At 33.7% G+C, this 24,738-nt stretch overlaps 1 protein-coding gene across 1 annotated transcript in view; it reads right to left on the bottom strand.

Annotated features, from left to right (window-relative positions):
• Drat (Death resistor Adh domain containing target) overlaps positions 1-19,806 on the bottom strand; it is a 50,917-nt gene extending 31,111 nt beyond the window's left edge. The window contains exon 1 of the mRNA XM_089649814.1: positions 19,547-19,806. The gene's annotated coding sequence lies outside the window, so the exon portion shown is untranslated. The remainder of the gene's footprint in view (positions 1-19,546) is intronic.
• Positions 19,807-24,738: the final 4,932 nt, after the last annotated feature.

A 24,738-nucleotide genomic window follows, 5' to 3' on the forward strand; every position in this document is an offset into this window, starting at 1 on the left:
AGTAGGTCGTCAATATATGCATAACAGAAATCAAGTCCTTGGAGTACTTCATCGATGAATTGCTGGAAATTTTTGAGCTTCATCACGAAGACCAAATGACGTGAAAGGAAATTTAAATAATCCAAAGGGCGTAGTGATTGCCGCCTAATGGATATCTTCGTACGCCACTGGAATTTGTTTGTATGCTCGAACTAAATCAATCGTAGGTACTGATTTTTTATTAATTTCAGTGTTATAAAAATGAAACAAAACAGTTGGTAAACAAAATATTACTTTGTAAGTAATGTATTGTTCTGTATACAAAGAAAAATATTGCGATCCAGTGTTCTTTTGTAGCTAGAGGGTAAATATCTTTATTGTGTTGTTGGATTTGGCAGAATGAATGGCAATTTAACGAGGCGGATTATTGTCGGTGGAAAGTGGGAAATGTTGATCGCTGAAAGCACAGTCCAAATTTAAATATAACCTCAAACAGTCATCGCGAGCAAGGATAAAAGTGCTAACAGTCATGGAATTTACCAACAAATTTTAGATCTTTGTTTGTCCACACAAAGATATGTCACAAAAAAACAGAAAATTTTTACTGTATTACGCGGATTTATTTTTATCTGAGGGGGTTTGGTAGCACGTGCTCCTTTATTCCTATAACATATTATCACCTTTGTTTCTTAAATCAATCCATGCTGCTTTATGTGGGTAAGTAAAAAAACTTAACTAAAAATCGCGGTTTGAAAGATGGCCGATTTCGCCAATTTACACAAGTCCTTTATACTCCTAGACAACGGGGTAGCCAATTTAATTGATTAACAGCTCAATATAGAAAGGGTTAAGAAAAGTGTTGAAAATGTTTGATGAATTTCACCCAAATTAAGCAAAAATTGAGCTTACTTCCGTCTTAGAGAGACGACCACAAGCCACTTCGATCGATTTATCTCTTCATTGGTTTAGAGAAAGAAGAGATCCAAAAAAATATTTTACAGCCACTACGCTAATTTATTAATATACCTACAGCGTATTCCATGCTCATTCTGCGAAACTTTGATGAGTGAAATTCACTAATCTAAGAAAAAATCAACCCCTGAAAAATATATTTTTTAAAACTATAATACATCTACTTTAAAAAGTCTTTTGGTTTAACTGAGGATTGAAACTTCCTACCAACCGCGCCAAATCCCGATTGGATAAGACCTATATTTACAGCGTATAATGTCATCGAATTTCAGAGAAATGTGAATATCACCGCGTGTGTGTACGTGATTGCCACCAATGCATTTTCATCGACAACGAGTTTATCTGCCGACTTTCAGCTAGATGGGATGTTGGGAAGTGGGTTAATTCTGCTTCCGAGATTTGCATTCACTTATGAAAACAAATGCGATATTCAAATACCTAATTATTTTTGTTTGAACAAAGCTATTCTATTTTTTTTTAAAACTATATTTGAAGACCCCAAGGCAAGAAGTTGTTAACTTACATTGAAGGCATTCTGAGATATTTAGACTTTTGCGTTTTGCCTTATAATTTTTTATTTGAATGTCATATACAATGTACTGATCCTTCATGGTGTAGTAAACAAACCAAATTTACATTACATCTAGTAATATTAAGTAGTTTTGCAGTCTAAAAGTTAAAATAAACATGTTTTCTACAAAAAAATGTAGTTAACATGTTCATGCCATCTTCAGGGATAGGTGAGGAAGATACAGAATTGAAAGGCAAGAACATGTTAAATTCTTGTTGTTTTATTTAATCAAACAAATTAAACATTTTTTTTATATAAAGTAACTAAATAATAATTATTATTGAAAAGAAAAGGTAGCAGAGCATGTGTCAATTTTTTTTTGAGACTTAAGTCTATCAATCCACGAAAAACCTCATCCAGGTATGGTAACAATTTTTGGATATCATTCCATTTGGCCGCATCGATTTCTTTGTTATCTCTCACTTTTGATGACAGCATTGGCGGGGAAGATAATGTTTCACACCTTTTTTTAAGATCCACTTCTTTCCAAGGCTCTTCTTCGGAGAGTGATTCGCGATATTTATAAATCCCGAATTCCTCCACTCTTATCCAGCGAATTCCTTTTTGAAAGTTAACCTTTTTTCCGATAGTGTTTTTTGTATTGTGTATAAAGTTCAATTGCTGCCCTAATTCTTTAATATTAACAAACTTATCAGCCATCATTGTCACGATGGGTATATTTTTTGTGTTAGCCGACATCATTAAATTTACATATTGGTCCACTGATTGAATGGACTGGCATCTATTAATTTTTTTTCTACCAATGCAAAATCTCTATCAGAGTCCATATATGAGTGACCAACCTCAGGAAATTTATGGTCAATTATTTTGAATTTTTTTGCTAGAATTAAATATTTCCAAAACATAATAAATTATATTTTGACCGGCACAAGAGTCACTCCTCGCAATAAGGTGAGACTTGTTGCTCTGAAGTTGCATGGTGTTGACAAAGGCCATTAAACAACTGGCAATTTCCTCGCTCCCTCTGCCCCCTTCGTTTTCACTCCAAACATGGAAATATGACCTATTTAACTCCTTTGTCACACAATGTAATCCCAAATTATAGAGCCACAGTTTTCTTAAATAGAAAGCCACTTTGTGGATATCTTTGGGAGAGGTAGCGTCTTTTCCAAATCAAATGTGATGAAACAAGTTTCATCACATTCAGATGCCTTTTTCTTATCATGTTTTTGCATTTCAAATGCAGCTTTGTACATATTTACATGAATTTGGTCAGATTTTTTGCTAACGCAAGTCCCACAAGTGTCTGTCTTAGGCACACCAAACGACAAGTTGAAATCTTCTGTAAAGATTCTAGTGTAACGATTCAACGAAAGAGGGGCATACTCTTTTTCTCCACAAAACATATTATAGAGCTCATACAGTTTTGGGATTGACAAATCGGATGCGAGGTACAATTTACTCAATACTTTAAATCAAACTCACCAGTTTGATTTAAAGTATTGAGTATCTCATCTTGTTGTACGTATTCCAAAATTATATCTCCTGTACCAGTGGTAGTAGCGATATACTCTAGACTACTCTGATTATCTTCTGAAAATACAAAGTACAATAAAATAATCATTTTTAGTTCAATGTTCAAAAGAATTTAGTGTCACAATAAAGTATGTTTAAGTTTACCTACCATTAACATGACATCATATTGAGATATTCCTAATAATATCCCAAACTCAACACCAGTCAAAGAGTCTTGAACACTTTCTGAAACGAAATATTGTAAAGCATTAATGAAGGAATTTAAAACATAAGAAAACATAAAAGAATATTCAGAGTCACAGAGTAAAACATTTTTTTTGCATTTACCATCCATTAAAATTACATTATTTTGGGGTATTTCTAAATGCTTCTCAGGTTGTACTAAATTAGTGGACTCTTGAACACTTCCTGAAACAAATTAATAAGCATTACAATAAAAAAATTGTTGACTTTTAGACAGAAAAACACCAAAACAAAAATGATTCACCCATTTTAAAACTACTTTAAGGATAAATTAAGATGAACAATAATGTTTTATACAGCTTACCTGATTCCCTGATCATCTTTTGACACATCTTCACCATTTTTTCACCTCTGGAACTCATTTTCGATGATTTTTAAATAAAAAAACACCCACTGCAAAACTTTTTAAAACCACCAAAGTAAACGTTAAAGTGAGTGAATAACATGTTAACCATAGAAATCTAAACCAATATAGATGGGAAGAAGTTGTTAATTACAGAATTACGGCAAGAACTTGCTAACTTAGTAGTTAACAAGTTCTTGCCCTGATTTTATCAACTTAATGTCACAGAAACACGTAGTTAACATGTTCATCACATTGATTTAAGCATGTTCTTGACGTTTTTAAGCTCTGGCATGGTGTTCATTGGAAAGAGCGTATGCGAATTAGTTTAGAGAGCATTCTAACTCATTTTTTACGAAAATGTAAGTTAACAACTTCTTGCCTTGGGGTCTTCATTTGCGAGTATTACACAATACGGTATTAAATAAATAGGGTATTAAAAAAAACGGTCAACCTTATATTTAATAAGAAATAATAATTGCAAATGTGTCTTTATATGAACGCTACAAAAAATAAAAAATAAAATTATTAAAACTTTTTTATTTAGGCAATAATAAAAAATAAATAAAAAAAAGTTCGAAGTATGATACAGTTAAAAGTGACCGAGGGGAATAGGGTCCCATTAGCTTAGTCGGTAGAGCACTGTCCCGGAAAGACAAGGGTCCTGGGTTCGAGTCCCAGATGTGACCGTTTCCTTTTCTGATTTTTCTGTTTCAGATTTTCGTTTAGAAATCATTAATATTGCCTTCAATATTTAAATATTACAATTTGAGGTATTACTCAATAAAGTTATTCCGAAAAATAAAAAAATAAATATGTCCTCATTTTCGCAAAGTTTTTTCATGAATAATTACCGCCTAAAGTTTCGCGATGAGCCCAACACTAAGGGAGTTTGATGGTACGTGGGTTTTATCCCAATAAAATGTGATTTTTTTCACTTTTATTGACTTGCATTCATGAATAATCACAGCCTAAAGTTTCGCGATGAGCCCAACACTAGTTTTAAGGAGTTTGATGGTACGTGGGCTTTATCCCAATAATTTTTAATGATTTATTCAAATACAGCAAACTTACTTTGTTCACCATTTTAATTAAAAAATAATAAAAACTTCGTTTTAACCAATTTTATTGACTTGTATCCATGAATAATCACAGCCTAAAGTTTCGCGATGAGCCCAACACTAGTTTTAAGGAGTTTGATGGTACGTGAGCTTTATCCCAATAAAATATGATTTATTCAAATACAGCAAACTTACTTTGTTCACCATTTTAATTAAAAATAATAAAAACTTCGTTTTAACCACTTTTATAGACTTGTATTCATGAATAATCACCGCCAAAAGTTTCGCGATGAGCCCAACACTAGTTTTAAGGAGTTTGATGGTACGTGGGCTTTATCCCAATAAAATATGATTTATTCAAATACAGCAAACTTACTTTGCTCGCCATTTTAATTAAAAAATATAAGAAAAACTTCATTTTAACCACTTTTATTGACTTGTATTAACTATATTTAAAAACCCTGGTGAAGAAAGCATTGCTGACGAAACATGTCGGTCGTATCTGAACAATAAAACGAGGTTAAAACGAAAATTTTATTATTTTTAATTAAATAGAAATATCGTTTTGTACTGCAATCGTTCCACGCTGGTTTGTGTGGTAACAAATAAATTAAATAGATATTGTATAATGATTACCTCATTGCAGAGATAGCTAAAATAATATCAAATAATTATTACGGGTACAATGATATCTAATTAAAGAAGGTCAGTACTTTCCTAATCTGTGATCGGAGAGGCCCAATAGATTAAAACACACGTATCAATCACATATCAAAAATTGAATATTGTTTCGTTTGTTGGAAGGTAGGTATTGATTTAAACGACTAAAGTACGCTTTATCTTAAAGTGCCATTAGTATCGATTAAATAATAAATTATATATGTATTTATATTTTTTTTATTATTTAATATATAAGTGGGTACAGGATGTTATATAAGTAAATATGGTTACAAAATATATTTATGTTCGCAATCTCACCAATGAAGTAACTGGTTCTTGTGCTTGGTGAGAGAGTTACACTAATTATAAGAAAAATAGAATACCATTATGCTAAAGGTATTTTCATATATATTTATATAATAGGAACAATTGAAACTTCTGGATTATCTATATGTGTAGTTGTACATATATAGTATTCTGTTACATACTAATTATTGAGTAATTAAGAACTTCTAAATACAGTGGAGATGAGTATAGACTGAATATAAATATCAATAAAGGGAAAATCAGGCAATTATTTAGCTAATTATTTCTGAAAGTGAAACTTCACTTTTAGTTTAAGTATGTTAATATCCTTTAATTTCTTTATTTCAATCGGAAGGTTGTTAAAATACTTTATGCCTAAATAGGTATAGTTATTTTGAATTTATTTGGTAATTAAATTCTTGCAAAATAGAAAATGGGGCACCCTTAGCATAAAACTCATGCTTTTGAAGAACTACGTGAACTAAATAATAATTCTAACTATGAGATAATAATTCTAAAAGACATCTTATAAACGCAAGAACGAAGGCACTCAGTGATGAAACAACAGGGACAACCGGAGGCGAAGGGAAAGAAATTGTCACCCAACCATTGAACGGTTAGCCAGTTGGGTGCATCGCGTCTTGTTCCCACAAAGGCATCGTGAGTTCCTCGGCTGGAGGATACCCGCTCACGACACAAGCAACATTTTCCGCTCACTGTGATGGTGGTAGAAGAAAATTATAGAAGTTTCAAATATTTTCAGGTTATTCGTAACCTGGGAATGTCTTTTTTTAAAAAACATTCAAGAAAATTTGGTTATCAAATTATGTTGCTGAAAATACCCGATATTTATGATGATAAATGACACTGAACATGTACATAATACCTAGAAGTGTGTTATATACCGATTTACTTAAGACATTTCGACTCCTAGACCAACGAAATTGATTATTTATATTTATTTGAAAATGTATCCATAATTTCATCAGAAGTAAGGAATAAACAAACTTACTTCGGGCACACGCCAACAACACGTTTCTATCAGTTAATTTCTCCGGTAATAAATTATTACTTTGGTATTTGAATTAAAACATTAATTTTCTTATCATAAAGACATAGCAAGTATGACTAAACAAATTAAACATGCAGTTTAATTATAACACTCTTCAAAAATTAATAATATCAATTTCTTTAAAGTCGATTTTTAATAAAACCGCAAATTAAAGTTAGTTTTATCGCTAGTCAAGTGCAACTACTTCCGGGCATTCTCAAATCTGAAAGAAATAATAATTATCGTTGCTGTAAAAAGCTTTCTGTATAACGTTAAAATGCTTTCAACGAAGTACTCGTAGATATTCGAAACGAAGTTTTCACACATAACTTCATAATTAATCAGGCAAATTTCTTGTAATAGGGTATTTTCACTGATTTTTGTATTCTCATGTGTTTTAAATTTATTTTTATGTTGACGAATAAATTTTCTATGACGATTTAAAATGTGACATTTTCGATTTGCCGCCAATATGACATGACGTTTTTATTCGTGAATTTGGCAGCGATGACGTCACGCCGGACAACGTTGGCGACAGCAGTCTTACCAGTCAGTGGCGTTTTCTATGCCATAATGACGTTGTAGCCAGTTGGAACCGTTTCGAACAGTGCGGTTTTAGATCGTATTTGATTTCAATAATTATGAATGAAGAAAAATAAACTTTAAATCTTCCACACATCTTTAACGGTTTTCATAGTTTGTGAAAATATCCCATTGGAACCTGCTATTTCCGAAACACTAAACAAAGGACGGGTTGTTTCACAGAATTTGAACAATTCATCAAATTTTAAAGGCTAATTTTCAAGTTCTGTGAAACTTCTATTCGAGTTCTGTTTTTTTTCATTGCTGTGAAGCAATTCGGCCGTAGTAAAATAATAACAGAACTTGAAAATTAAGTTTGAAATTTGTAACAACCTGACCTCCTGTAAGTTATGGAATAGGTGGTAACCGGATAAATCATCACAATGATAATTCATCACATCTTTAAAAAGTTATACAGGGTGTCCGGAAACTCGTAGTACAAGCGGGAAACTGGTGAATCTACATCACATTTGGAGTCGATTTTGTAGTATATTTTTTTTTTATTTGAGCTTTCGTTATCGAGTAAATCGAGTTTGAAGTTGATTTTTTTTTTTTTTAATCAAATTCTTATAAATTATTACTGAAGATCAAAGTACCCAACTAATTAAAACTATTTGAAAGTAAAACAAATGAAGAAACTCGGATTTGAAGCATTATTTTGAAATCACCCTTCATTTAACCCGGTGTAATCATAAAATATTTCTGCTCTGCAGGGTTAAAACATCTGTTATTCAACCCTAAACACCAGAAAAAACTTTAACCCTAAAAAAAAGCCGAAAAATATTTTTTTTTGTTTTTTTTTTTTTGAAAATGCTCAAATCAAAAAACTTTATGTTTTTTTGGGTTCCCCATGTGGTGTAGATTCTCCAGTTTCCCACTTGTACTACGAGTTTCCGGACACCGTGTATAAAGTCATGGAAAATGATGTAAAAAAGAATATCGTTTCTAATGACTTTATTTCACTTTTTAAAAGTGTGTTGAATTGTCACTGTGTTGAGTTATCATGGAACCGGAATAGGTATATTGTTTCCATTACACTTATCAATGTAAATGTTGAACAAATCGATGACAATGAAAGAACTTCGCCACAGATTTCAGAAACAAAAAATATGAACACTACTAATACATTACAAAGTTTAGGAACTACTGACAAATAGGTTTGGGTACCGCCAGGCACAGTGGGCTGAAAATCGCCTTTCATTTTGTTTCGTTGAATTTTCAAGTGTAATTTTTTTGGCTAGAAATGGATTCTGCTGATCATTAATATGCTATAAAATTTTGTATGAAGCAATGGCGTGTACAAATGAAGGAGTCACCATTTTTTAAGAAAAATTTAAATGGAACTGACATTAAAAATGAGGCTATCTCTGGAATCATAAGGTTGACCATTATATCCTTACACACAAATATACTACTATTTATTTGTATTTTTTTGACATACTTTGTACTGTGGCGAAACTTGTGATTTTTTTTTTAAATCCTCAAAGTTGAAAAAAAAACTTTTTTATGTTGAAGATTCATTTTAATGCTTAAATGCTTTACATATGAGTATGCTTTGTCTAGTTTACAATATTTTATTTACACTGCAAGCCTAAAAGCATTTAAGCATTAAAATGAATCATCAACATTAAAAGGGGTTGTTTTCAACTTTGAGGATTTAAAAAAAAAATCGCACCTTGCGCCACAATATGAAGTATGTCAAAAAATACAAATAAATAGTAGTATATTTGTGTGTAAGGATAGAACGGCCAACCTTATTATTCCAGAGATAGCCTCATTTTTAATGTCAGCGCCATACAAATTTTTCTTAAAAAAATTATAACTCCTTCATTTGTACACGCAATTGCTTCGTACGACATTTTATAGCATAGTAATGATCAGCAGAATCCATTTCTAGCCAAAAAAAATACACTTGAAAATTCAAGTCTCTATGTCTATGAAAGGCGATTTTCAGCCCACTGTGCGCCGCCCCGAGAACAACCATTTATTGGATAACCAACACCTCTGCCATAGATCATCCCAAGTGGTTCGGTGCGTATTGTGATTTAGCAGGGGTGCCCGGGTTCATCAGATGAGGTGTGTTCGGGAGAGGCTGGTTTGGAGCGACCCTTTGACCTCTCCAACTGGTCTCTAGACCAGTGGCGGCTCATGACTTTTGGGTGTACCAGAGTGCTAACATTAAATAAGTACGGAGGCCGTACTCTTGAATACTTGGTACCTGTGATCTTCAACAAACTAAATAAAAACTTACAAATTGTGAATAATGAGAGACCCTGCCCTAAAATCATAAAGCTGTGGTTAATAAATGATCAATCCATGTACCTTTGAACACCTTAATGTAAATTCCCAAACTCTTTGTTTTTAGTGAGGTGCATTAGATATATTATGTATTTACAATTACTCGTTAGAAATATATTTTGTGAATGTCTGCAATAAAATAAAATCTGTGAAATGTACCTACTTAGAAATAAGACTTACTCATGTACACATAATCATACAATGTTATAGACATAGACTTAAGATATTTTGATTCGGTGGATCCTGCAGACAAGCTGGCATGTGACAGCTTTGTTGGTCTACCTATTTTGTTAAATAAAAAATAAAAATAAGTAAATAAAAATAAATAAAAAATAAAAAAAATAAAAAATATATAATAAAATGGGATTATTGATGTTGTTGTAGCCTAAAACGTTTTGTTTTTGAAAATTCGATTTTATGTATGAATATTTTCAGGAAATTTCAGTTATGCAGTGCAGTGCACACATTAAAAAGCAGGAGAGACACTGCAGACATGATTTACTTACACAAAGTCTTGAGTGGTCATATTGACTGTCCAGCCCTTTTGTCATCAATCAATATTAGAGTCCCAAGTAAGAAAACTAGAGACAAATCATTGTTTCATATCGAAATTGTTTCAACGAGTCTCAGGCAAAATTCTTTCTTACTAAGAACTTGCAATCATTATAATAAAACTTATTTTGATGCTGATATCCTGTCGTGTACCTTAGGAGCTTTTAAAAAAATTGTTAAGAGAGTATTGTAATAATTAACCCTTTTCTAAATTTAATACATTACATTCATCATTTATTCATTATCACTCTTACATATTATTTGTATTTAATATCAAATGTACGTGTGTGTATGTATGTATGTATGCATGTATGTATGCGTATGTATGTATGCAACTATGTATATGTATGTGTGTACGTATGTATTTATATGTGTATATGCATGTGTATGTATATATATGTATGTATGTGTTTATACGTGTATATATATAATATATATACATTTTCTCTTATTATTTCCTTGTTTTTAACATTTCTTTGTTTTTAACCTTTCTTTGTTTTCTTTGTTTGTTTATTGCTTTTTAACCTTCTTTATCTTTATTGCATGATGTGAACATTGGTTATTGGGTTGTAACCTAATTCTTTTACTTATTTTTTTTCTCTCTCTCTATGCATGTTATGTTATAAACCTGTTAATGTTCCTAATAAAATAAAATAAAAAATATCCTGAAAATCTCCATACAAAAAATCGAATTTTCAAAAAAAAAATTAAAATACTTTTTCGGCTACAACAACATCAATAATGTCATTTTATTTTAAAATTAGCACTATATTACTCCCAAAAATCACGAGCCGCCACTGCTCTCGAACCGTCGCCTTCTCGAGGGATATATTCATATGTCCGTCACTCTTGGACACACTGATCCATAGATTCCTACCCACCCCTGATACATTTTTCCTTCCTAGAACTTCTTCTCCTCCCTTTCCTTAATAAGATCCCCCACACAGCATCCCCAAAGATCACATAGGCCTAGAGAGAAATTATTTTCCTCAGGTCCTCTTGTGTGGGTTTAGTGTAAAAACAAAACTTCTATGCTTCTAAGTTTTATTCAAAGAACTGCATGTGTGTGCACGTCAATAAATTGCCATATGAAATCATTTTTAAAAAGATTAGCAAAAAAATGTATATACCATAGACATATGAATATTAGTAGACCTGCCCTAAGTGATTAAAAGCGTATTATCCCCACTCCCCATACCGGTTCCATTGGAGCCGGCTGGGCTCGCGTATGGCCTCAAGTGAAATTTGAAAACGTGACGTCACCATTCTTGTGCGAACTATGGTCGAGGCATCATCGGTTCATTTTACGAAATAACACGGCAAAATGTTGACTTGTGATCAGTGGCGGCCAGCTAATATGTGCTCCCGAGCGCCGAACAACCAACAAGATTTCCGACATGGCTAATCACAATACGAAACTCGGTTCGTTTATAATATCTCATTCAAAAGGTACCTACTTATTAGGCGCGCTTAACTTGCAGACCAACTTTGACTTGTGCCTATGTTCGTAGCAGTTCGTTTTCGATTGCGATCCAAAATTTAACTGCTTTGTCGCATATTCTGTGGAACAGTCGAAAGCGTGGGTACATACCAGTTCATACTATTCTTTGCAAATAATACCATATCAAGGACGGCGTTCGGGGTTTTACCACCACATCAGAAGGAACGGTTTATTCAGTAGAAAGTTAAACTAAAACGCGTATGTTTTATATTATTGTCGATATCGTGGTTTCAATTTACCATCTGCTATTTTTCAGCGAATGTTCCGCTTCTTCGATACAAGCATACATGATAAAACTTGTCATTAAGAGATGAGTGATGGTCAGATTACTCATTATCAGTTTAGTCAGTACTCCCCGTTGCCGGGTACGGGCATTATCTGTTGAATTTAAAACTTTTCTTACTCTGCGAAAGTTTTGATGTTTAATTGCAGGTTATATCGTTCTTGTATATCAATTATTAATAAGGCATATCAATTGCAGGTTATACTAATTTATGATTACTTTTGTGTTTGTTCAAAGTATAAATTAAGAATGAGTTTGAATGTGGAATACATTAAGAACAATAGGTCGAGTTTTGAAAACAAAGTGATAATAAAAAATGCCGTTCCACCCAAAACCTGAACTGATAATAAAACAAGAGTGAAAATCTGGATTGAAGAAGTTTACTCGATCATTTAACAAAACATTGTATAACAAAGCTTCGTAGCTCTGTGCATGTGATCAATTCAATAGTTTATTTTGTTTTCCGTGTTTAATTTACGATGTTGATTCAGTTTGGACAATCAGCGGTGTTACTGATGTAACTTACCTTTCTGAAAAAATCAAAAAACATAATTCTTGTCATTTACATTTACAAAAAGTTTTGAGCTTAAAGGTTTTAGGAAAAGTTGACATCAGAATGCAATTGGATTCAGGCTACCGTGCCTAAGTTAAACACCATAATGAGCTATTTAATAAAAATCGATACAGGTCAAATTTCCCAGAACATGATTTAAATGTGACGCTTATGACTTATGACTTCCTAAATAAAGATCAGCAAAAGGTAAACTCTGTGCAATTTACGCCCGCGACGATTTTTCAAAAGCTAACGGCGCTTTATCAATTTTACAACTTTTTTATAGTATCTACTTGTTTATTAGAAGACTTTCCCGTGACTGTGAAATTACTAAAACTTTTGTGCACCATTCATGACCTTTGGAATGACCTCAGTTGAAGGCTAAAGATGTTTCTCAACGTTAAAAAGAATAAAATCTTTTTTAAACACGTTGAGCCAGGACAGACTGAACGCACTATCAGTGTTGCATTGATAGAGGTCTTCGCTAAACAAAAGGAGCAGAGAATATAACTTCTTTATAAATAGGTATCTATCTACCTTTATTTAATTTATTTTATGACTTAATGTTGTAATCCGGTGAACCCCCACATATTTTGACCACCGGCCGCCACTGCTTGTGATATGAAAACTTGTAAAAATAGATGTGAAAAAAAGAATAAACCCAATTGTCGTATTACATTCCATAAGTAAGCATTATTTTACTTTATTTTAAGCTTATTCACACCGTATTATATGGATCAGTTTTAGAAACATATACCATCACATCACAATGTAGCGATTCTCAAGTGTGCTCATCGTTGTTTACTGGGGTAAGTAAATTATGAAACATTTGTAAAAGTGTCTTAACTAAATACTCTGAAACTAACTACGACTCTGAAAATAGAAGAACTTTACTTTGCCGAATTTGGACTTCGCAAATTAGTTCATAACGTGGCGAGTAATTTGCGCTCCCATGTAAAAATGTCTATTCATTCAAAAGCAGATTTTACCTTTAAGAACTAAATGGTGATATTATAATGCGAGATGCCTATTTACTGTCAGATTGATTTATTGACGAATCACAGTCAGCTTTACCCCCTTCGTTCTTCAACAGTTGATTTTACCCCTCGCCATTATCTTTTCGTCTATTAATTCCTATGTCTGTGGTATATACAGTGTGTATCGGCACGTACCCGACAAACTTTAACCAGCTATTCCTTAGCATATTTGGAGTAAAAACTCTTATGTGCACTTTGCTGTCCGGTAACGTTTTTTTTTTAATAAAAAAATTACTATTCATATTTTCACCACATGTCACCACTGTTTTATCCTTTTTCAATGTTTGAAAACCCATCTGGCCATATTTTATTCGAATTCCGTTGAATAATGCACGTGTGTACCTATATTGGCGCACTTTTACAATCACAACGAAATGGCACGGCACCATTCGTCTCATTTTTAACTATTATTATTTAGTGTGTGCGAAAGAGCGAAGACGCTTTTCGACATACTTGCTTATAACAGCTTTTGAACCCGAAAAGCAATGCCAATGACAGTGATGTAGTGTGGAAATTTTTATTTTTTTTGTTTTTATTTGAAAAAAAATGTTACCGGACAGCAAAGTGCCCATAACATTTTTTACTCCAAATGTGCCAAGGAATAGCTGATTAAAGTTTGTCGGGTTAGTGCCCATACACCCTGTATACATATAATTTTAAAATACGATGGTAAAGAATTTATTATAAGTCGACAAGATATGTGTTAATTTATTTCGTGTGTTTACCCGTTTACAACGACAACCTGCAAACCTGAACTATATAATATCCATATATCAACCTACAGTAATGTAATCTCTTACTCGACACGCGTGAAAATATACGAGAGTAAATAATAACCCGTTCAGTTTCAATGGTTTGTTTTCGAGATAAAATGGTCACAGGCGATAAGAAATTCTACTCGGGATATTATTACTTAACGGGACTCTATTATTATATTTATTTGTTTGTTTGAGTAAATAACATGAAAAAGTTCTTTGAAAAAGTAACCCGTAAAAAACAAAGTTTTTTACTACACATATTTTAAAACATAAAAAAGTATATAAATATGTTTGGTTTGAATGAAGATTGAACCTTCCTACCCAGGAACTGGAGTCGACAACTCTATCAACTTCACCAAATGTCGATCGGGTAGGACCGACATTTATTTCGTATATTAATGTCATCCGATTTCAGAGAAATGCTATGTTCGCGAGGGTATGCGTGATTGCCACCTAGTTGATAGAATGCATGGTTAACGACAACGAGTATATCTGCCGAGTTTCAGCTCGATCTGATGTCGCGAAGTGGATTATTTTCCGCTTCCAATATTCGCATTTATATTTTACCGAAAACAAAAGTTAAATTCAAATAGTATTTATAGAAAGTGTGCCCTTTATATTGAATATTGTGAAATGCTTATTACGTATATGATAAGTTCCTTCGTTATTTTCGGTTAATACAATGTGTTTGTATGTAAATATCGACAGTTTGTACCGATAAAATATCGTCAAGGAAATGGAATGACATGTTATTCTGCTACGCCTGAGCCGAACAATCGAGGACGCTGCCGTTAGTTACAGGTGGTCTATGTTCCATGGCACGCGAGAAACAAACAGACGAATACTTGGTCCGGGCAGACTTGCTGTTATTTTCCTGTTCGCGCAAGGTCAACCGAATATACACACATATTACATTATTATTGAAAACGTTAATCAAATAACTCAATGTGCTGAAAAAATTGTTTTGTATATTGTGTTGTTGTATCGTTCAATCAATTTTAAATAAAAGTTTTTATGATTAACATTGTATAATCTGATTGATAATTCGTTGTTAACAGATCGATTGTCATCTCTACAGCACAGATGAAATCTAGGCATGCTGAGTCTGTTCTACAGGTGTTTTAATGGAGCCTGCACTAAGGAGCTAGCAGCATTGATCCCGGTGGACGTGCGTGAAACTCGATGGACACGAACGAAACACCCGATCACAGTTGATGTTGGTTTCATAAGAACGTGTCGTTTGTTCGACTCGTTTTCGTGTAACCTGAACCTGATTCACAACGCTTCCCAACCGGGTGGCGACATAGATCCTCTATCTTTACACTGTAACATTTTTGTTAAATACTTGCCGTGTGATCAGAATAATACCATGTAAATTGAACGATATTCTAATGAATGTTTCACACATGCATAATACGTACCCGGATTGAACGGGCTTCAAGACTAACGTACAAAATATGAGGTCTCTCGAATATCAAATTCAGCATGTTGTTTTTTTTTTTAGTGGGGCTGATTGAGTACCAATGTTATTGTTTGTACAATCCCTCATAATAAGAATCTTCAATGCAGGTCATCATAAACCATAGTATTTTGAACAAACCGCTCGCTAAATCGACATCCCGGACGTTTAGAAGCGCGTGGTTACTGGTTACTATTACTAACAAAGCACAAGGCAGAGGTGGAGCAGAGAAAGGTCACCTTAGGGCCGGAAGATCAATATTCGCAACCGAATGGCCCACGGCCCTTGAAGCAGCGCGAAACCGCGACCAGTAAAGGAGCCTAGGGCCTAGGATATCAGGGAAATAAACTGGGAGGGGCTTGTGATCCTCGGCAACGAGAGAACAACTGAATAATAACATGTAAGTGTCAGAGAACTTATAATATAATGGTAGGGACATGAGTGACGTATTGTATTGTATTGTATTGGATTGGATAGGAGGAGAAAAAAGGTCAGGAGAATATGTATGTTGCGCAAACTGAATTAATTTTACTCGAGTTGTGTCATGTCAAGATTAACCAAATACTTTGTATTAAATAACCTAAAGATGATTTTGTGTCCGAGATTTACAGAATATTTTTTTTTTTAATTTTAACAAAATTTTAATGACACTGCACGCCACTGTTAAAAATAACGCAGCAAAATAAACAGAAATTCTAAAACGGAATATTCCAGAAACAAAGAACACAATGTTTACGTGCGCTATGAACAAAGAAATTTCAAGATCCCCAGTAAAGCGGTCGTTCACACAGTGGCGGATTTTGACCGGTGAACATTGATTGCATTGACTGCTGTTGCAACCACAACGTGACGCAGTCCGGACCTATGCAAAGAGCGCCTATCGGGTGTCACAGACAAGAAGCAGGGAATACTGACTACTAACGAAGCAGTACGTGCCACTTCACACTTAGCGTTGTGAGCATCTACCAAGGTCGTTACAGCGTCAACACTCCAAACATTGGAATACTCAATTATATTATTATATCGCAGATGACATCGCCACTAGATTAGGCCATTTCAAATCAATTTGAGATTGTGATGGCGATAATCGGGTAAAGAATTCGTCACAAAAACCTTCGAATGGTGTTACCTACAAATAGTGTACAGTAGTAGGTTGTGGATAGAGGATATGTAAGCACCAACTTATACACCATACAGTGCAATAGAATTTTAGTGTTCTTGGAGATAACTATTAAATTTTTTTTGATAGACAATATTGAATTTAATTAAATTAGTACACAATAGAGGAACATTAAATCGATTATTTATGACGTCGAAAATAATTATCTTGCTATATTTAGCACAAGCGAGGCTATTGCCTCGGTACAAAACACATTCAATGCATAGTTTATCACATCCATATCAAAGTCTGGAAATGAAATCCAAAGGAGATTCTTAGGACTCTCGTTTGGAGTAGATGCCTAAACCTGCATCAAGAATGCAAAGCAAACCCAACGCATGAGTATCATCGAGGTTAAGAGATTCCGTATTTCTTTGTGCCGACAATTATGTCCGATTTACATATGCTGCGAATGACCGATTTTTCATGAATCACCTTGACCTTACGAAGTAATAGAACTTCAAGTCTTTCTAATCTTCTCAACTATATAGGTAATAGGATTATAATGTGACAAAGTTTCGGATTAACAAAAATCTACCGATGCCATGGATGTCGGCCCTGATGGAGGATTTTTTTGTAGAAAGTAGAGGACTAATAAGAAGGGAAATAGAAGCCAATATAAATTGGGTCGATATATAATTATACATCTAAGTACTACTTAGAATATTGTGTGAGAAGAAAAATAATATTAAAAATATATATACATAGTTAATTGGGTTATTTATTGAAAGTTATTACTTATAGCTGTAGTCAATGCAATCTGTTCTTCATTTATTAATTATTTTGCATGAAAAGAGGTTTAAACATTATTTAAAAAAAATATGAATCATGATACAAAATTACACTTTGTGTGTTGATGTTTTCCGGTTACCAAAATCTTTTTTTGGAAAAATAGTAGCCACAGGAAAAATTATAATAAGATTGAATAAAGAAACACCTGTTTCTGAGATTCTAGGCAAATTAGTGGTCTGTGTAACGTAAATTGGGTTTAATGTCAACGGGGCTATAAGTGAGGGTAAGGAAGAAATTGATAAGATTTTTAAATAAAAACTCGGAACACAGGTCATGTAAAAAATAATAATAAATTTACGAATATTAACGATAAGAAGTTTAATATTGACGAAAACTTTGTGGCTTGACATTATAATTAAATGAAATGTTACTTTATTTTTAACCACTTAATTGTAATCTGGGTTTAAAAGAGAGATATATTCTTGTATACAAGTAATGTAACTGCGTGAACTTAGGTTAATTTATAATATTACCGTCCTGATGAAGGTTAGGTTATAACCGAAACTAGTTGACATTTAATAAATAATATTATTTCTTTTTTAAATACAAAGTAAATTAAAATAATTTTCTCTCCGGGTAATGGGTTACACTCTACACTGTACGACCAGTTTTAATAATATATATTTATTGTATATATATTTTTTTTTAAAGGTATTAAACACCAAACCTAAACTTTAGGTAAGCGCCGACTTAAGGTCAGAAAAAAACTATAAAAGTTACTAAAAATATAGATAAGTATTTTTTTTATTTATCCATTAATTTTAATGTCGTAGACGGCATGGTGTTGTTTACCCAAAATCTCGAGTGGGAAGTCAGTGTGAACTTTGAGGACGCTTTCGAGACTGAAGACGATGGCGGAAAAAATAATGAGTCAAGTGAGAGAAGCCGGAGATTCAATTTTCCAATTTGAGGATTAACTCAGAAATGTTTTAGCACATTACGCATTAAATAGGTAGGTAAGCACATCCAATCAACATCAACTCACGTCGTGTAAACATACGTGAATCAGAAAACTACTCTGATACTAAAACGGTAAAAACATCACGCCTGGAACAGTTTACAGATAATGATAGAGGAAACAGTAGAAACAAAACAAGGAGAGGAAAATCACGTATACGTTCATGATCAATAATTATTTATTATTGTCAGCAAATCTCAAGGAGAAAAGGGTCGAATTGCTAAGGGAGGCAATAGATCGCATTGTTCAACACAACATAATCATCAATATTAAAATTCCTATAAATAAAAATAATAAAACGAATATTTAATAATGCATGAACAAATCAGTTTGGTGACAAGGCGGTGAAGATTGGTTTATTATATTTTATCATCAATAATGAAAGGATTTTGCTAAAAAAGAAAGCGCGTAAAACAGAAATTATTCAATTTGTGAATAATAAAATATGTATTATGTAACTAAGCAAATATTAATTACTGTTAACGTTATGTTGTGGGTGCGATGAGTTTAGCAAAATAATGACAAATAATTATGTAAAAATGTAGTTAGTTTCGGGAGCAATGAGCAATAATTGGCTCCCGAACTATATTTGCCCTCTCAGTCCGCTGAAGGTCGTTGGTCTGCCCAACTCCCAACTCCCGCTCGATTTACATTATTATATCATGTTCAAAAGATTTCTATGAATTCTAATTCACTGACACTCTGATCCTTATATTCTTTGTTAGATTTATAACGCAAAATATCATTGAAACTCCGGTATTATCAAGTTTCTTTTTAAAAAATTATGTAATCATATGTAAGAAAAAAATACGATTATTTGACTATTTTCTACAGATTGAATGAGGGTCATTTAAAAAAATTGAAAAATAGGTATTTTAGTGCTCTTTTAATAAGAAAGTCGTAAAATGACAGATAATAACAAAGGACTTACCTCGGTTTTTCGCTGATGTACACTGAAATTTATTACATGCACCTCCACGAAACAGCGGTGGGTATATTATACAATGAAAATCAACTGAACAATGTTTCAGAAGAGCCTTTGTTATTGAGAGGACCTAATGTTTATACAGGCTTGCGGACAATACTCCGGGCTCACGTCTTATTTCGCGCAATTCAATTGCGGACTGATGACGAACCACACTACACAACCACACAATTACTCGGGCCAAACCGAACTGAACATCGAACGATCGAGCGATGACCGGTGCTGCCATATGAACAAATGGCTACGCTACTAATATGCGAACCAATTGCAAACTAGGAACACAGGTTTTAGTAATAGTATCACCAGGATTATTTGTCTAGAGCCAGGACTCCTACCAAAGAACAACTTGACGAATGTAAAAATCTCTCTTATGCCCCGTTCAGACAGAGCAATTTTAGTTGATCGACAAAAATTGAACAAGATTTAGTTCAGACGTTTCAATTTAACTCGAACCGATATTGTTAATCAAAATGGCGTCAATAGAAGTTATCACTGCGTGCGTCCCTATGATTTTGGACCATTTACGGAACGAACTTTAGAATATGAAAATTCGCAAAAAAACGTCGTATGTGGAACAGAAAATGAATTATAAGGAGAAACGATTTGAATGCTTCTAACACTATATTGGTAGAGATGGCGTTAGAAAATACCGAAGGCTATCGCAATCATTTGCGAATTTCGGAAGAACAATTTGATGTTTTCTAAAATTTCACAGTTATGCGCGCGGCTGTCTCGGCAAAAACTAAGTTACAAATTACGCTAAGATACCTGGCAACAATAGTTGCAATAGTTAATTTACTAAAATTAGTTATGAAGATAAAAAAATAATTATTTTTTAAGCATTTAGAGACCTGTTAATATAATAATAACTACTAACTTACAGTAACATTTCAAAAATAATATTATTAATTGTAGTGTCATGGGCATTCTTATTTTTGTAAACTTATTTTTCTGATCCTTAAGACAGGGATGGCTTCGGTACAGATCCATAAATCTAAACATCATATCATCCGACCACTTAATAGATTATTTCATTGAAGCAGATGCCATGATGGCAGGTAATAGGTACGCGTAAATAAATCACTTCCTATGAATGTCACAACATCTACTTTCGACCGCAGGGAACTAAAAATCGTAAGCGACTTGAAACATATGTTCACACATTTCGATTCGGCAGGAAAATCGAACGATGTCTCATACTTGAACAACAAAAGTAGATGGGCTTTCAACTTTCGTCGCTCAACTAAAAACCTGATCAACTCTGTTGAAAGGGTGTTTTAAAACTCGATTAGCTTTCAAGTGTCATTCAACACAGAGTTGATCAACTAATATCGCTCTGTCTGAACTGGGCATTAGCGAGCTTAAATACAACTGATAATTGCCCAATAATTATTAACTTTATAATTAAATCAAACACTTTGTTTTTAACCAGGAGTTTGTATTATTTTTCACATCGACCGGTTTCGCTTAGATCAAGCTTCGTCAGGATATAAATTAGTTATTATTTGTATCCTGACGAAGCTTGATCTTAGCGAAACCGGTCGATGTGAAAAATAATAAAAACTCCTGGTTAAAAACAAAGTGTTCGATTTAATTATAAATAATATAATGACAAACCACAAAGTAATGGCTTCATTTGAAAAATATATATTATTAACTATTATGAACTACAAATATTGATTTTGCACAAAGAAAATTCTTTTTGGAGATGAATCTTGTTGGTTATGTTGAGTGGCAGTCATAATTTTTCTCTCTTTCCATATTTAATTTGGGCCTCTTACATTACAGGTACATCTCTTTCTTTAAGTATTGCTTTCAGATTTTCAGATCAGTGATGCACTAGAAAGTTCACTTAATAATCCAGATTTTCGGATTATTAACAGTCGAATCATAATTCGGATTTTGAAAGATGAAATTCGCAGTTTAAAAAAAAGAAGCAAGCATTGTTCTATGAAATGAACGAGCCCAACAGGCACGAAATACAATATTTAGACAGTTCTTATAATTGGATAAATAAATTTGTAATAATGCCTAAGGTCGTTTACCTAATAACCAAATGTTCACAGTTCACATCCTGCACAAAAAAACAACATTTTAGTGTGAAGAAGTCAGCATTAGGTACTACCAGAAAAATATATCTTTATTTGAGAAATTTTGCAATTATAACTAAGAATACATGTTAAGTGTTCATAGTGTACATTTGTTTATAAAGTAAGTATTAAATGGACAACAGAAAATTATAGGTAGTATGAAACAAATAGAAAAAGTTGAGGTTTCTCATAACCTGCCTCACTTGGCTAGCAGCTAGCCTATGTTGAGGCAGTCATTGAATAAAATATTAATTGTAAGAAAAAGAAATAATATGAATAAGGAATATATTGCTTTGTATAGAGACACGATAATGCACTATTTATCTATACATATTCCTCACTTTAATTAAATATATCTGACTTTAATCAGCGTTTCTTAATTTTTGTTATTTGTTTTTGGGGTGTTATGCAGTGTTGCGCTAACTCCTTCTTTAGCCAACGTTTCGGACAGCATTGCAGTGTCCATCATCAGGGCAGATGTGATATTGATAATAACACATCTGCCCTGATGATGGATACTGCAATGCTGTCCGAAACGTTGGCTAAAAAAGGAGTTAGCGCAACACGGCATAACACCCCAAAAACAAATAGCAAAAATACTTTTGGCCGTGAAAATCTTAAATCATATTTGAGCGTTTCTTAAGGTTATTTGGAGTAAAAAATGAAGGTGGCATTTTGATCTCTGGCAAACTTTTTTTTTTTCAAACTAAAAACATTTTTAATGGACATTTAGGGTCTGGGTGGAACAAGGTTTGTAGAAAATGTATTTAACAAGGTTGGCTCATACAGGCACTTGTATGAGCCAAAATGTATGAATAAAAACGTATCAGGGCGCTCGTAAGCTCATGACGTAGCTCGAAGTCCAGTGGGAGTCCATCCATCAGATTCCAGGGAGGGATTTGACGTCTTCCACAAATGCTCTTCTTCACCATTCGCCTCCAGTTCTTAGGCCTTTCCGGAGTCCTGCTCCAATTAACTTTCTTGCATTCTATCCACCTCTTCCTCGGACTGCCCTTGGGTCATATTCACTAGAGTTCCCCCCAACAGTTGTGATTTTTGGTATCCTGTTGTCTGGCATGCTTTAATCATGTCCAGCCCATGGAGTATCTGCGACTTGCGACAGCGATTAACAATCACTGTCCAAAGTTCGCTAGTGTAAAAGCTCATGCAGTATGTCTGGAATAGTTGCTTCTTCACCGAAAGACTGCATCTCCTGGCGAGTATGTTGGCGAGCACGCTCAATACTGTTCTATGTCATTTTTATCATTTAGGTCATCAGTGACGACACACCCCAAAAACCCACCATATGGGCGTAATGATAGCCGGACCAGTATTTGCTTTGAATATCAGTAGTGATGATTTTTTAGCATTGTACATTAGCCCGTGACTATGAACAAATCCTTCGCATATGGTCAGAAGTTTCCTCATTGCTCTTACCGACGTAATATTGAGAGTTATTTTATCTTGAATCATTATAATTTCTTCCCGTGTAAAGATGTAAATGCTCTGTGACAAGGTCAGACACGTAATATAATCTGATGGCTACAATGTTAAGTGTTTTTTTTGTTGGAGGGCAATTATTTATGTTTTTGCATTAAAAAACAGCATATTTTTTTTTAACCTTTTAAATGCCAGTAGGTAGAAGTGTAGCTGTGCACAGCAGGCCATGAATTTTTAATCAAAATAAATCATTTTTAAATCTAATTTTTATAAATTAAAAACATAACACCTTGAAAGGATATTTAAATGACTTACCAAATTTATTCAATGTATAATAGATGTCTCTGTGTGTTCCATATTTTAAATTAATAAAAAAACGGGACATATGTATGATACAGAGGCTCAAAGAAGAGCGAGTAAACTGGCCATTTTTCTATGGCTGGCCGCAGGCCCAGCTGGGCACGGACAAGAATGCGAGTTAACTCGCTCTTGGCACAGAAGCGGTTAAAAATGTAGTAACCCTTGTAAAATTACCATTACAAAATGTATGTAATGTTAAATGTAATGTACTTACCCTTGTAACATGTCGTCCACGACAAGGGTGAACTCTTAGCATGGAGGATTTATACATTCTCTTGTAGGTACAATACAAAAATGTTAGAAATTTAAAAAAAAAAATAACCAATAATACGGAATTTGTTTATAAAGTGTACCCATGGCCGGTCCTACGACAAACGGGGCCTGGCACTAGTAAAAACTACATTTCTGTTGAAATGTATTGTCAATACTACACAGTACAAAGCCGGCAATGGACGTAAGTTGTAAGTTATCCATTATTAATTATGCACTCAAGCGATGGTGATTTCCAGGTGTTCAGTTTTATATTCAAGCATTCCATTTAATTAGTATCATACCTCCAAATATTAATATGGAACCATATTGAACTGCTCACTATGGTTTAAAGCCAATGAATCCACCTAGATTTCAACGTTTATCCAATATTTTTAAGTTTATAAAAAAAAAGGTTTGAATAATCGTTAATTTGTCGTTAAATCAATTTTTATTCTTAAAAATCACCTACCTAAATAGGGTAGCCATTAGCGATTGGTCATGACTCTTTTTATTAAGAGCGGGAGTCACAGTACCACTCAATATTTTTGTACGGCTTTAAGAGTCGACTCAATTAAACAACGGCTCAATTGAACTGGAGCTGTGAACTCGGAGCGCATGAGCAATGAGAATACCGTGCTTGCCCGATACGACTCGCCCGATACGTCTCCCCCGGTACGGTTCCCATCTCCTTGCATATGAATGAGAAAAATAAATGTTAGGTAGTTAGTAGGTGTAGGTACATATGTCCAAGTCTTGATGTTGGACTGTGAAACGCAGTTGACGTCTCTGAGTATGTGATAAGAATTAATACTTGAATAATTTTAATGGCACTATTTCTCTAAAATATCTCCTGATAAAAAAGAGTAACCATTCAATTGAGCCGTGGTACGGTTTACTGAGAGTCTTTCGAATATGGCTCATCAAAAACAGTTAGCTCAATCGTGTGGCTCGCTCATGAACGACTCATCGTTAGTAGCCATCGAGTGGTTAGCAAGT

Source organism: Hesperophylax consimilis, chromosome 31, assembly GCF_061612785.1.
Source record: "Hesperophylax consimilis isolate HC1 chromosome 31, BYU_Hcon_1.0, whole genome shotgun sequence".
Lineage (NCBI taxonomy): Eukaryota > Metazoa > Arthropoda > Insecta > Trichoptera > Limnephilidae > Hesperophylax > Hesperophylax consimilis.